At 36.9% G+C, this 5,769-nt stretch overlaps 1 protein-coding gene across 1 annotated transcript in view; it reads left to right on the top strand.

Annotated features, from left to right (window-relative positions):
* Positions 1 to 876: 876 nt before the first annotated feature.
* The window catches only part of LOC106875235 (follistatin-related protein 5), a 368,722-nt gene continuing 363,829 nt past the window's right edge, over positions 877 to 5,769 (top strand). Inside the window, exon 1 of the mRNA XM_014923295.3 lies at positions 877 to 920. The gene's annotated coding sequence lies outside the window, so the exon portion shown is untranslated. The remainder of the gene's footprint in view (positions 921 to 5,769) is intronic.

Raw genomic sequence — 5,769 nt, 5'->3', positions numbered from 1 at the left:
TTCTCTTATATCGTCTCTCTCACTATCCCTCTCTTCATAGATACACACACACACATACACACGCACATATATATATATGAATATAAATATATAGACATACATACATATACATACACATATATACATCTATACAAAACCACACAGGCACGCACGCACGCACGCACACACGCAGCTATCGTTATTTTCATCAACTTTCCTCCTCCTTCTCTCCATCTCCGAACGCCTGCTTCTTTCTCTCCCTCTCCTCTTTCTCTCACTCCCTCCCTCCCTCAACGACTCTCCGTTCTCTCACTCTCCCTCACGTTATACTGCTGTTTGTTTCTCCATTCTCAAGCCAACCGTGCCGACGATGATTCAGTTACACACACATAGAGATAGATGAGCGTCCACCTTATACACATCCGCCAAGCTAAAACAAACCAATTAACTTAACTTCACTTACACAACTAATTAATGATAGAATTTTTTTTTTATAAAAAAAACAAAAACTTAATTTTTACCCCAATCGTTTTACCAAGTTTCAATTAGAATTACAAAACGCCAGACCAGATCTGTGATTAACAACGAACGAATAGGAAAACAAATACCATTAGCAATATAGAAGAAATATATATATATATATATATATATTTCAAAATATATATGTAAGCTGCTGGTGCGATATACTTGTACATTATACGTTTATTCTTGTGTATTTTTCTGGCTGTTCTACACCAGTTTTATTTTTTGTTATTTTTTGTCAAAGAGGAAGAAGTGATATAAAGATTCGGAGAATCAAACATCGCTACACGCACACATACTCTCTCTCTCTCTCTCTCTCTCTCACACACACACACACACACACACACACACGCGCGCGCACTCACACGCGCAATCACAAAGGAGTCGGCGATACATATTAAATGACAGCAACAGCATAGGTAAGTCCTTATATTCTAGCACTTCGCTTAATTTCTGTCAGACATTATTACCATTTCTCTGCCTGACGTCCTTCCGGAGGCGGGGTGGGCCAATATAATAAACCTACCATTCATAATACTGACGTTGATATATAGTCGACAACAGTTTCCTATCCAACAATTTCTATGTAATTGTTATTATTATTATTATTATTATTATTATTATTATTATTATTATTATTATTATTATTATTATTCGTGTGTTCATATACTTTGTATACCGTGTCTATTTTAATCTCATTTCACCCTCCTCTCCCCTTTCTTCCCCTCATATTTTGTGCCCCTACCATACACACACACACACACACACAAATTGTAAACTGTCCTTGTACCGCCATCTCCCTCTGCTGCCCCTGTGGCAAAATAAAAGACATCAACGTTATCCCTATAACCATTGTTGTTAGTATTGTCGTTGTCTTGTTAAATATTATTATTATTATTATTATTATTATCATTATTGTTATTTCCATTATCGAAGCAGTGAGATAGTTTACAAGTGGTGATTTGGTGAATTTTATTTAGAGTGGCGGATTAAACATTTTACGGTATTCAGTTGCGTCCCTTTGCGTTTCTGAGTTCAAATCTTAATGGGAGCCGACTTTTCCTTTCTCCATGCTCGGAGGGCTATCAATGAAATAAATACAATTACAATTCTGAATCGATTGTGTTTCTCCCTCCAAATTCCCGACCTTCGATCTCGATTCGATCTGTTCATGAATTACGATGCATTTTAGCATTGTTTTTCGCTTGGTTCATGTGAGTTGTCTTGTACAGCGCGCCTGTATGTGTTTCACAATAACAAGGACTGTGTCGAGGCATGTTACTGAGTAACAGGGTCTGCATTGTTGCTTCTTGTGTTATATTAATGTGGCTCTAATTTGTTGTATAAATTATAAAGTATTGAAAGGGTTTGGGTGTGGACAGTGTACTGTTTGCGTATTAATGCGTTGAGTAACAATTAAAAGTTTCCAGCAATCAAGGGCGTGACGTAAATAACTGTTGGTGCTGATGTTGCCGTTGTTGTTGTTGTTGTTTAATTAATCCCTATCAGTTCTGATTGAGCAAACCTAAGATCAAGGATATTCAAGCTAAGAACATCCCACTTTATCTTCAGGTATAAAGCATCTAGGACCACATTATCCAAAGTCCTACCATTTTTCTTTTTACAACGATAGGAATGTAACGGAAATTTAGCGTCTATTTCTAGCAAGCTGTACTTAATATTTGTACCTCATAGAATAATTTTTTGGATTGCATCTAAAACTTGTGTGATCTGGCATCATTGTTGTATTGTTGAAATTCCATTTTTGTACATTCCCGACTACACATAGTTATCACGAGAATCGCTTCTTTTTCCTTCTCTGCTCTACATTCTTCTTACTCCAAATTAATAATGACTTCGTCGAAAGGAATCGAGATGTCCATCAGTATGTAAAGGTTTCCTATAAAACCGATGACTAGAATATCTGGGAACTTATTTATCGACCCGAACAAGAAACCCTCATATCATCGGGGTCAAGTCATTGTCATACACCGGATGTAGTGCATGTTTGTGGCGCTTATTAATGGCAAAGTTTGTATTTAATTACGTCCCTTCGTCACATTTTGTGTTCGAATCCTGACGAGGTTAGCTTTGACTTCCATTCTTCTGGGGTTAAAAAAAAAATGCTGATGCCGCTTTCATCAACCAAAGCCCCTCCCCTTAAATTTCTGGCCTTCGCCTATCTTCTTTTAATTATGGTTGGAGCTGGCTTTGAAATGTCATGCTTTATATTATGCTATAGTTAATGTCTGTTCTGGGATCGACTCTCACCGAGAACAGGCGGCACGGTCAATAAAGTAATAGTATAGAAGTGGGGAGGTGGGACGATATGGTACCGTCACCCCCCAAATATGTGTCTATGTGTGTGCGTGCGAGACGTGTGTGTGCGTGCGACATGTGTGTGCGTGTGTGTATCCTGGTTTGTGTATTTGTGGGTGTGTGTATCTATAAGTGTATACATGTACGTGTGTCTGTCGCGTGTGTATGTATGTTTGTGTGTGTGTGATTACACATGCATATTGATCTCCATAGCTATAACAACGGCTACTATATATATACATAGAGAGAGAGAGAGAGAGAGAGAGAGAGAGAGAGAGAGAGAGAGAGAGAGAGAGAAGCTAATATTACGGCAACATTTGCTTGGTTTTCGTTTCATTTCTTCGTTCATTACCGTGTTTTTTAATGAACACCCCAAACCACATTGGAGCCAATGTGTGAGACTACGACCTGACAGAAATAGTAGAGAAAATACCCTCAAATCAGAATATTTTATGGCAAATACGCTATTGCCTTAAAAAATAAACGAGAAGTCACATTGATAATGTAGGACTGATTTGCAAAAAAGACAGGATGGTCACAGACGGATCGCGTTTGACTGACGAGTAGATCTGGGGCCAAGTTGCAACGACAGTTACGATATCAGTAAGATCAACAGCAACAACAACTAGATCAGGAAATACTGTTTGCAACTGCAAAATATACTGCAACGACAATAGAGACAAGACAATCCCAGCTGCACAACCCGGCTCTCTTTCCTCTGCTTTCGTACATGTCTACACGCAAACAAATGCTCGATGCTAGCAGGAAACCAGAAATAAATGGCATGACAAAAAAAAAACAAAAAACTATGACCACGATATAACCAACAAGTGTGTAAGAAGCAGAGAACGGCCTTAGCAACAGCAGCGACAACAATACAATGTTAAGTTGGGTGCATAATGAATGAAAAATCATCTCTAATGTTTATTGATGTACACACAAGCAAACATAGCGGACACATATATATTATGCACGCATACATATATATGTTTGTATTTATATATATATATATATATATATATATATATATATATATATATATATATATATATGTATATATTATAAGGTTTTTAACTTTTAAATTTTCATATTCAAAAGAGACAGAGACTTCAAACTCGATATATCGATATATCGAGTTTGAAGTCTCTGTCTCTTTTGAATATGAAAATTTAAAAGTTAAAAACCTTATAATATAAATATAAACTGTGAGAACGACCCTTAAGGAATCTAGTTAATGATCTCCTAAGGTAAGTTCTTATGCTATATTGGTAACGGTTGCTACATCCTCTGGAAAATTATTATATATATATATATATATATATATATATATATATATATATATATATATATATATATATATATATATATATATATATATATATATATATATATATATATATATATATATATATATATATATATATATATATATATATATATATATACGTACATACATACATAAAATCATACATGTATATGTATGTATGTATGTATGTGTGTATATTAATGGTAGGACATGTAGTCGCTTTACCAAATGGATGTGGGTTCGATTCCTGCGCAGATAGGAAAGCCTACTTTTTTTCTGTCGAGGGTTTATATGCCCCATTATTAAACTATTTTCCTTAGTCATTGCACAATGATCGCCATAACCTTTAGGCTCATAGAAATACCATTATTATTATTTACAGGATTGTAAAACCCGGTACTGTATAACAAATATAAAGCATATATATATATATATATATATATATATATATATATATATATATATATATATATATATATACACACACACATATATATGTATGTATGTGTTTGTATATATATATATATATATACACACACACACATATATATGTATGTATGTGTTTGTATATATATATATATATGTGTGTGTGTGTGAGTGTGTAAGCGTGTGTGTATGTGTGCATCAAACTCTGCCTCGGGAGGAGTGAAAAGAGCAAAAGAAAGGGAGGGAGTGAAGACCCTACAGTTGTTGTTGTTGTTGCTGGTGGTGGTGGTGGTGGAGTGGGACTTATAGGAACTTGGGGGAGGCGGTCAGGTGGTTGCCAGAAGTGGGGTGCAGTCGAAGACTCATAGGGCGCACGAGGAGTGAGGGGGGCAGTGGGACCCTGGCTGCAGAAGGAAGAACGAGCAGCAGAAGGGTCATCGAGAAAAGAAGACAAAGGATGCTGAGCAAGCGTTTAGGAGCCTAAGCACAAGATGACCAGTGGAGCTGAAGGGGACAGGCGGGCTGAGGGTGTGGAAGGGCGAACAATACCAACTGGCCAAGGGCTTAAGTCCAGTGGAATTCCATCGAGCCAATTCTTATCCACACACACACAAACACTCACACACGCGCGCACACACACACGCGCGCACACACACAAATATATTTTTTATGTTTTATCTTTTATTTGTTTCAATGATTACACTTCGGCCATGCTGGGGCACCACTTTGAGGTTTTTTTTTTAGTCGAATGAATACGACCGGAAACTTTTCTTTTTTTTTTTTTTTTTTTTCAAAACTTCGGGTTTATTCTATCTGTCACTTTTGCGGTACTGCTAAGTTTACATGGATATAAACACACCAACACCGATTGCGATTGCCAAACGATGGTGTGGGACAGACATAAAGACACGCACACGCACAAACACACACACACACACACACGCATGCATGTATGTGTATGTATGTATGTATGTATGTATGTATGTATGTGTGTGTGTGTATGTGTGTTTGTGTGTGTTTGTGTGTGTGTGTACTTCTGTGTCTGTGTTTGTCCGCCCACCATCACTTGACAAACGATGTTGGTTACCGTATCACTAGCGGTTCGACAAAAGAGGCCGATAGAATAAGTACTAGGCTTACAAAGAATAAGTCCTGGTGGTGGGGTTCATTTGCTCGACTGATGGTGGTGCTGAAAAAAGTAAAAGAATAAAAGAATA

Source organism: Octopus bimaculoides, chromosome 3 (genome assembly GCF_046866305.1).
Source record: "Octopus bimaculoides isolate indiv1 chromosome 3, ASM4686630v1, whole genome shotgun sequence".
In the NCBI taxonomy this organism is placed as follows: Eukaryota; Metazoa; Mollusca; class Cephalopoda; order Octopoda; family Octopodidae; genus Octopus; species Octopus bimaculoides.
The sequence above is the reverse complement of the archived record's forward strand: the minus strand, read 5'-3'. Positions and strand labels throughout refer to the sequence as shown.